Below are 10,112 nucleotides of genomic sequence, written 5' to 3' on the forward strand. Positions count from 1 at the left end.
CACAGCTACTACTGAACCATTGTTGGGATTTGGACTGCAGACTGTAAGTCATCAATAAATTCCTTTACTATATAGAGACTATCTGCAAGTTCTGTAAATCTAGAGAACCCTGACTAATACAGAGACCTAAAAACATCTTAAGTCTTAAGCAACTTAAGCTTAATTGTGAGTCTATGATATCTAGTCTTCAACCCCATCAGAGACTTAAGAAGGAAAATATAAATTCCTGTATATTTTGAGTATACAGGAAATACAGGCAAACACTTCCAACATTATAGAAATGACAGACTATGGCTGCCTGGAATGCGCCGGCCCAGGATATCTGACAGACCTTTTGTGAAGCAGCAATTATTCAGGACTTGCTTGTCCTGCCTTGGCAGAGCTTGGCAATCAATGTCCCTGCATCCGTTTGTCTTTTCTGGACAGCATTCTGTCTGCAGATGAAGTTAGGGCATTTACTCTGCCTGGTGGCTTGCTTGCCATGAATGAAGCCATCTCCAGCTGCAGGTCTTTCAGTGCTCATCGTCTTCTTCTAAGTGGAATAGGATGCTGCCAGGAGCTGACATATGCCACACCACATCCAGTAGGATCTGTGTGACAAGTTCCACAGACTGAGGCGATCAACCTCAAAAGGGGGAGGCCTCCTGGAACCGGTTGTGGAACTCTTCACCAGAGAAAAAAATATTGAGCCATAGTTCTCACAGCAATTTATCTGTTTTGTTTTCTCTTATTCCTTTTCTTGTTTACATGTTCCTGGTAGCCTAGGCCAAGATCTTAAGCGAGAATAATGGGTAAGAAACCATCATTAGAGATGGGGCCACTAACATGACCTTATCGCCAGGGAAACCAATGCTTTACTTTCTAAATCATTTGAAAAACTATTATGATAAAAATTTTCCCAAAAATAAAATTTTATATGGCTACATGTGTGTCATCAGAGGAGGTGGATTTTGGTCTATGGTAAAGGAAGCCTCAATTAGAAAGAATTAAAATAGTTTATACATTGAAGATTATAAAAAAATCAAGCACTAGATGTTAAATAATAATTGACCATGGGGCTGGAAAGTTAGTTCAGTGGTTAGGAGCACTGACCCTTAAAGATTTATTAACCTGCTCCTGGAAATACCCCACTAGCCTTGGACGATAGCCCCCACTGAATACATCCTTTTAGAATTGTTATATTTTGATGATTTATAATGATGTTTCCTGTTCTGTTTGTGACTCACTGAATACAGAGTTTCAGAGTTGTAATGCTTGGATGATTTTTGTGCTTTACTGNGCCAAATGATTTTTGTTGGTATCTGTGATTGTTTCACTGGATATAGTTTCTAAGAGATGTAATGTTTGGTTTTTTTAATGTATAAAACCCCCTGCTTGAGAGCTGCAGAATACACTCAGATTCGAACTGCCTCTGTGTTTGTTTCTGTTTGTCACCACCAAATCCTTACCCACCTAGCTTCAAGGACCCTCATTCCAGGGACCCCCGTACCCGACTGGGGTGGTCGGTGGCAGACATATCTCAATGTCAAAAAAGCCTTAAATTAATTAAGAACATCTTTAAATGCTATATTCTGTGAGTCTCTGAGGTTTTTGAAGACCATCTATCTATTCATAGCACATCTGAACAAGAAAACCTTGCCTGTCTCTAGCTATGCATTATCTGTTCAACCCAGGATGAATATTTCTGTGGTTTAGTATCTGACATGACCATGAGTTTGACTGTCTGACTATTAAACTTGTATTTCTTAGCCATCCCTAATAGTTTGCAGTAGCAGATATTAAAAAGACTGGGACTACACCTTGTATTTTGAAATAAGTTGCATAGGCATAATACCTATACAAGAATTGAAACATACATACATTATGTTGTAACAAAATTAACCTTAAATGTATCAATATTCAAGACTGTCTTTGTGTGTGTGTGTGTGTGTGTGTGTGTGTGTGTGTGCCAGCAAAACAGGATCCAGGGATGAGTTATACATTGTTTGGCACTATGATTAGACAATGCCAAACAGACAGACCCAGAGTGCGAGTGGGCATACAACAGTGCTTACAGAAAGGCTAGGATAAGGAAAGGGACAACACCAACATGTGGGTGGGACCCAGAGCAACTGCGAATCCTGATGCTGCAGGTAAATGACAGTCATGAGCAGGGAAAACACGCATCTTAGAGCCAAGTGTGCAAGCATAGGCTTGCAATCCCAGGACTCGGGAGGCAGAGGCAGGAGAATCACAGCCAGTTCCCCCATCAGCTTGGTCTCCACTGTGAGCTCCAGGCCAGCTGGGGCTGCACCGTGAGAACCTGTTGCAAATTCAGGTTGTCAGGCTTGGTGGCTGTCAAGTCACCCTTACCTCCTAAGCCATCCCGCCTGCACCTTTATAAGGTCTGTGCGTCACGGCTCATTTGTCTATTGTCGGCTTTACTTCCTACGTAATTGGCATCCTGTTCAGGAAATACTGGAGTGTGCTTCCGAATTTTTCTTCCAGCTGTTTCAAGTTTTACACTCAGGCATTGGTCCATTCAGAGCTGATTTTTGTGCAGGCTGAGATGAGGGTGTGGCTCATCCTTGGACATACCATTGTCCAGCTTCCCCAGTGCCATTTGTTGGAGACACTATCTTTCCTCCTGTGAGTATTTTGGCATCAAAATGCATTAAAATTAAGTGGCTGCTATTGTGTGGACTTAAATCTGAATTTTTACCTCTGTCCCATTGATCTCCACGTCTGTTTCTCTGCCAGGACCATGCTGGGTTTATTATCACAGCTCTGCAGTATTGAGATCACATATGACAGTGCCTCCAGCATTTTTATTTGGTGATGATGATGACGACGATGACAATGATGGTGATCCAGCATTATTATTTGGCCCCAAATTTCCTTGGCTATCTGGGAGTCTTTTGTGCTTTTATATGGATTTTAAATTTCTTCTCCTATTTCTTTGAAGACTGTCAAGGGGATTTTGGTTAGCATTGCATTGAATCTGTAGATTGCTTTTGTTGGCCAGCCATTTTCACAACATTACTTCTATCAATCTACAAGCATCATCCGAGGTCCTTCGACCTTTTTGCATCTTCTTCAACTTTCTTTTTTATTTGGGGAGAATTAAAAGTTTTTACTAAGCTGAGCGGTGGTGGTGTATGCCTTTAATCCCAGCACTTGGGAGGCCGAGGCAGGTGGATTTCTGAGTTCAAGTCCAGTCTGGTCTACAAAGTGAGTTCCAGGACAGCCAGGGCTACACAGAGAAACCCTGTCTCAAGAAAAAAAAAAAAAAAGCTGTGTTAAAGTTGCTGAAGTGTAACTCTTCACAGTTGGTGGCTGCTGTCGGTGTAGGTGAGATATGTGGGGGGGAGAAAGTGGGAAGGACTGGGTTGTCCTTTAAGGGACTGACCGCTGAAAGTCTGACCATGCTGCTGTGAGTATATGGATAACACAAATTGGACTTGGTGTATGTTCTTCTTTCCTCCTTTTAATTGTTTTTTGAGGGGCACAAGATTGGGAGGGTGGGCCTGGGAGGAATGGGAAGCGAGCATTGTGTAAAACCCAAATAAGCAATAAAAAAAATATATTCTGCTGGAAAAATGCAGTTGTCAGCATCCTTGGCCTTCCTGGAGATGCTCCAATGTAAGAGGGGTGTGGTCCAGCTCTGAGTCAGGCAGGGGCACTCTTTTTGCTGTTCTTTGTTACTTTATTATTATTGTTGTTGTTGTTAAATTGTACATATTTAAAAGGTGAAGGTAAGCTATTGTGAAAGCAATTTGTACATCCTAAAATGCTGATCAAAGATGAAGCTTTATTGGCTTCTGACAATCATTTTCTATTAAGCAAATCAAAAGTTCAGAGCTGATCCGGGCCATGGGTGGCTCATGCCTTTAACCCTAGCACTTGGGGGGTAGAGGCAGGTGAATCTCTGTGAATTTGAGGCCAGCCTGGTCTACAGAATGAGTTCTAAGGCAGCCAGGGCTACACAGGGAAACCAGAGAAACAAAACCAAAAGCAAACAAAAGTCCAAGGCTGATTGGCATTCAGAGAAATAAATACCATTTTTAAAAAAGATTTATTTATTTATTTTATGTATATGAGTACACTGTAGCTGTATAGATGGTTGTGAGCCATCATGTGGTTGCTAGCAATTGAATTAAGGACCTCTGCTCGCTCTGGCCCCTCTTGCTCTGGCCCAAAGATTTATTTATTATTATGTGTAAGTACACTGTAGCTGTCTTCAGACATCCCAGAAGAGGGCGTCAGATCTCATTACAAGATGGTTGTGAGCCACCATGTGGTTGCTGGGAATTGAACTCAGGACCTTCAGAAGAGCAGTCAGTGCTCTTAACCACTAAGCCATCTCTCCAGCCCCCAAATATCATTTTTTAATGGAGAAAAAAAGAGTAGGAGAAAGAAAGGGTTGGTGTTGGAGTTGGGGAGATCAGAAAGATCTGGGGGGTTGAGAGAGGGGAACCGTGATCAGAATAGATTATATGAAATTTTTTTCAAAAAGAAAATGAGAGGCTGAGTAGTGATGCACGCCTTTACTCCCAGGGTTTCTCTGTCAGAAAGTCAGAGAGAAAAGAAAGCACTCTTTTGTTTTTGATTTTTTGAGACAGGGTTTCTCTGTGTAGCCCTGGCTGTCCTGGAACTCACTCTGTAGACCACGCTGGCCTCGAACTCAGAAATCTGCCTGCTTCTGCCTCCCAAGTGCTGGGATTAAAGGCATGCGCCACCACTACCTGGCAAGAGAAAGCATTCTTAAACAGGGAAAGGAAACCTGAAGCTACAGTGCTCCTGTTTGTTAGGGCAAGCTGATGGGGACTTCAGATGTGGGGGAGAGGAAGTCCTCAAGAGAAATCATGTGACAACTACTATGAAGTCCCTGTGCAGTGTAGGGTGACTTTCTATCAACTTGACATGAGCCAGAGTCATTTGGGAAGAGGAACCGCAGTGAGAAAACGCTGCCATCAGACTGGCCTTTGGCAAAGCTTGTAGGAGCATTTTCCTGATTGCTGATTGATGTCGGAGGGCTCGGTTCATTGTGGGCAGTGCCACCTCTCTACTCAGAAATCTGCCTGCCTTTGCCTCCCAAATTCTGGGATTAAAGGCCCGCGCCACCACCGCCTGGCAGATCACGCCTTTTTAATCCCAGCACTCAGGAGGCAGAGGCAAGCAGATCTCTTGAGTTCGAGGCTAAAAGCGGGAGCTGTTGGGAAATGGTTTCATGCAGTGTGTATTGAGATGCTGATTATTGTGCCTAGATAGCTGGCCGCAGTCCCGTTGTTGACTTGACGTTGTTGTGATATTTGGAGCATCTTTTGTCTCAATGAAGTGTAAAAATTCTTTTCCATCACCTCTGATTGGTTAATAAAGAGATGAGTCACCCTATAGCTGGGCAGAAGACAATAGGGCGGAACTTCCTATCCATAAAGGGGTGGGGGAGGGAGTTCCAAGCAAAAGGAGAAAGGAGGGAGGAAAGGAAAACACCTGGGGGATTCTCCAGGAGACATCAGCAGGGGAGATTTCATGAGGTCATGTATGGAACCGAGTGAACCAGGGCAAGATTCAGAGTGCAGGTAAAGGACCACGTGGCCCGGAAGTCGGCCGCCATAGAGGGTGAGCATCTATCTGCCCAGCATTGTGCCCGCAGTTTGTTACTAAGTTGTTATTTGGGAACAAAGAGGGATGGTGTAGACGCCCTCGAGCCCCAAGAATTACATCTATACTCTGTGAGTTTGAGGTCAGCCTGATCTAAGGGTTCCGGGACAGCTAGGAGGAGCCACTGAGCAAGCCTTTTAGAACAAGCCAGTAAACGGTGTTCCTCTATTCCCTTGACATCGGTTCCCTCCTACAGGCCCCTGGCCCATCTGAGTTCCTGCCCTGACTCCTCAGTGATGGATTGATGTGGAACTGAAATATACTCTTTCCTCTGCAAGTTGTGTTTTAATCACAGCAACAGGAACTGCAACTTCCACAGTCTCCTAGTCTGGGGATTTGAGTTTAGTCAGTGTCTACTGGAGACTTGCAAAGTCACCCCGGCAGGGTTGCTAGACTATGTAACTGAGATGTGGAAGCTCACTGTTGCCTGGCGTGAGGAGAGGTGTGGAGAGCCGAGGAACCAAGCTGTGAAGATCCTGGCTTAGCCCCTCCAGAACCAAATTGCTTTCCATCTCTAGAGGAAGGGCCGACCATTCTAGAGCCCAGACTGGTGGTTCCTTTGGTCAGGTTGTCAGTCATTTTCTGAGATAGTCATTTGATAAATGTTTATACAGAATCATATGAGTGGTTTCTGGTTGCTTGTTTTAGTTTTGTTTTAGACAGGATCTCATGTATCCCTGCTTAACAGATAACTCACTGTGTGGCCCAGGCTGGTCTTAAACTCACAGAAATCCACCTGCCTCTACCTCTTAAGTGCTGGGATTGAAGGCGTGCGCCGCATGCCTGGCACTGACGTGGGTTTTGTCTGTGTGGCATTGTTGTGAGGGACTGTCCTCCGAGCCAAGCCACGGCCATCTTGGGAAGTTTAGCTGTGCCTGTCGTACCATGACTATCTTACCTGGGCTTGACTGTGTACATGCCCGCACTAGGGAGAGGGCGAGTGTGAGGTTGTGAGAGCCTCCGCTGACTACCCAGGGTCTCCCTATCTGTTGTACGTAACTCCACCTGAGTTGCTGGTGACCTGGAGGAGACACTGTAGTAAACAGGTGGGGGAAGACTAGAGGAGGAGGCTTCATCTATGCTGCTGTGGGGGAAACTCTACTAGCTGAAGGCTTTGGGGGTGCTGTTTCAGAAGGAGCACCCACACCCCTGTAAGGGACCCCTCGCCTATGCTCTATAAGGAAGCCCCAATAAAGCCACTGGTTTCCCGGAGTGAATTTAAGCAGACTTGTACCTTTGTTTGTTACAGGGACCCAGATAGGAGGGTAGCCATTGCTTCTGTCTCCTCCTGGAGAGCAAGTTTAGCAATAAGCATATAATCCACTTGAGCTCCTTCCACCTCAGTCTCTTGACTGTGGGCACTACAGGCATGGCCTCCCATACTCTGCTCCATCCCTCTTCCTCCTTCCTTCCTTTCTTCTCCCCTCCCTCCCTCCCTCCCTTCCTTCCTTCTTGATTCTGTCTTTCCATGGTTCATGAATTTGCCTAGACTGGCTGGATAACTAGTCCCAGTAATAATCTTGTTTCTAACTCTCCAGCACTGGGATTACAGGTATGCACTGCCTTGCTCAATGTGTGTGTGTGTGTGTGTGTGTGTGTGTGTGTGTGTGTGTGAGGTGCTGGGGACCACAGGTCTTTGAGCCTTCATAGCAAGCCCTTTACTAACTAAGCTATCTCCCAGCCCTGCCCCATTACATTTCCTGACAAGCAGAGGTTAATTTGAAAGAAGTGAAGTATATGGATATGTTTTTATTCCCATGCTGCCCTAGGTGCCCCAGCAACCAGAGCCTGATTTGCTCCAAGGCACAGGCAGGAAGAAGGACATCAACGGAGAGGCAGGGAAAGGGTAAGGAACATGATGGTGCTTTGACATGGACACAACGGCAGTTCAACTCGCTCAGTCTGAGGACTATGATGTCACTAAATAAACTGTCTCTTAAGACATCCCTGGAGACACCAGCTAGGGGAGGAAATGGGAGGCGTTCCTGTTCCTTACTAACTCCTGCTCTGATGTCAAATCAAAATTTCATCCTGAGCAAGTGTTCCATCAGTCTCACACTACCCAGTTGGATATATGCCTTTATACTTGTGTGTGTGTGTGTGTGTTAGTGCCGTCTGGAGTTGACTCTGTAATTGAACATGGATGTCTTTTGTTAATATGTAGGGCGAGCATTACTTTCCTCACTCACTCCCAGGTACAATCTCAGTAAGGCAGTCGGTGCGGGGTTAGGGTAAATGCAGGCCCATGGCTTCTTCAGGGCAGATAGCTTAAACTCTGATTATATCTGCACTTCCTTGGGGCCTCACTGAAGCCCTCACATAGGGCTAGGTCATTCTGAGTGGTTGAGCAATCCAGGAACTGCTTGATCAGGCCCCATCTGTAGCGAATGAGTGGTGGGACCTCAGGGGCCGGCTGGGAGGCAGGCGATGCAGGCTCTGAGCTTCCCCCACTGAAGGCACTGGTCAGGGCGTTCCGCATGCTATGCCCTACTGCTGAGTCCATGCCGCTGCTTGTGGTCAATGGACACCATCTGACTCATAAGGCCTGGCTGGCCCCAAGCAGGAGGAGCCGGGACAGCCACTTAGGGTGGTGGGTGAAGCAAGAGGGTGGACGGTGCAGCTGGCCGGCTTTGCAGCCCAACTATGGCTTCCCTGAGACACAACAGTGGTGGTGGCGGTGGGAGCTGCCCAGTGCAGAGGACCCGTGTTTATACTTTTAAAAACAGACAGGTAAGAGCCGGTGAGATGGCGCCATGCGTAAAATGCCTGCTGGGAAAGGCTGAGGTTGATCCCAGCATCCACAGAACAGTGAAAGAGTGACCTGACTCCATAAAGTTGTCCTCTGATCTCTACAAGCATGCTTTGGCATGCATACAACCCCTCACACACCACACACACACACACACACACACACACGCAGTACAAACACAATAATAATACATTATTTAGAGTTATAGGAGCCTGAAAACAGCTCCCATTAAAAATAAAGAAACAAACAAACAAACAACAAAGCTCTTTTTGAGTGGGAGCTAGGGACTTACTGGATCGAATCCACGGTGTTTAACCGGAAGTCATGCTCTTGGCTTGTTTTGTTGGTGGAACCCTGGTGAGAGCAGGGTGTGTGAGATTTCTCCTGGCTGGGAGACATCTTACTGTCTCCATTGTTCTGATGGCCTGTGATGAGGTAGAACATGGGGCCACAAGGGTGGGTGGCAGAGCAGAGTGGCTTCCACTGTGACAGCCAGGAACAGGAGAGAAGAGGGACAAGGAGAGGAAAGGAGAACCCACACAAGTGGCCAAGCAAAAGGTTCCTCCTTCCAAGCAATTTCCCCAGTGACTTCCTTCCCACCCCCCCCCCCAGCTAGGCTCTGCTTCTCCAAAGAGCCTTCCTACTATGAACCTAGCAAAGCATTAACCCCCTGCTTAGGTTGCTGTGCCAGGGAAATGTGGCAAGACATTATAGTAAGCAGCAAGCGGGGGTTTAGTGTGCAAGTATCTAATTGGGAAGTTACTATGACCTTTAACAAAATTGGCTGGTACTGTGAGTCATATCATAAACTTAATTTCTGCTCCCCTCTGTATTGATGGCTCCATTAGGCAGAGGGTGGGCTTGTAACCTGGGGGTGCAGGTTTGTTGGGGGAATAACCTGGAGACACTGATCTTGTTGGGGGTTAGCCTAGAGACTAGAGCTAGGCTCCAGTTTTTGTTGGGGGGTAACTTGGAAATTAATGCTAGGTACTGGCCTGTTAGTTTACCTGAGTTCAGACTTTTGTCAGTGTCATGGTTTGTATATGCTTGGCCCAGGGAGTGGCACTATTTGGAGGTGTGGCTTTGTTGGAGGTGTGTCACTGTGGGTGTGAGCTTTAAGACCCTCACCCTAGCTGCCTGGAAGCCAGTCTTCCACTAGCAGCCTTCAGATGAAGATGTAGAACTCTCAGCTCTGCCTGTACCATGCCTGCCTAGATGATGCCATGCTCCTGCCTTGATAATGGACTGAACCTCTGAACCTGTAAGTCAGCCCCAATTAAATTTTGTTCTTAGAAGACTTGCCTTGGTCATGGTGTCTGTTCACAGTAATAAAGCCCTAAGACAGTCAGGTTCTCTAAAATGGAGTCTGAACTTAAAAGAATTGGCCTCTCAAGGTCAGAGACATGATCCAATCACTTCTCCAATACTCATCAGCTAGCAACTGATAGCATTGTCTAAACTCCACCTCACAATTACCTGGCAATAGCCATGCTGGCCCACTATAAAAGGAGCTGCTTGTCCCCTCCTCTCTTGTCTCTTACTCTTGCCTCTTGCTCTCGCCCTCTCCCCATTCATTCCCTTCCCCTTCCCCCCTCTCTCCAAGTGGTCATGGCCAGCCTCTACTTCTCTTCTCTTCTCTTCTCTTCTCTTCTCTTCTCTTCTCTTCTCTTCTCTTCTCTTCTCTTCTCTTCTCTTCTCTTCTCTTCTCTTCTCCTCTCCT

The sequence above is a fragment of the Mus pahari genome, chromosome 18 (assembly GCF_900095145.1).
Source record: "Mus pahari chromosome 18, PAHARI_EIJ_v1.1, whole genome shotgun sequence".
NCBI classification, from domain to species: Eukaryota; Metazoa; Chordata; class Mammalia; order Rodentia; family Muridae; genus Mus; species Mus pahari.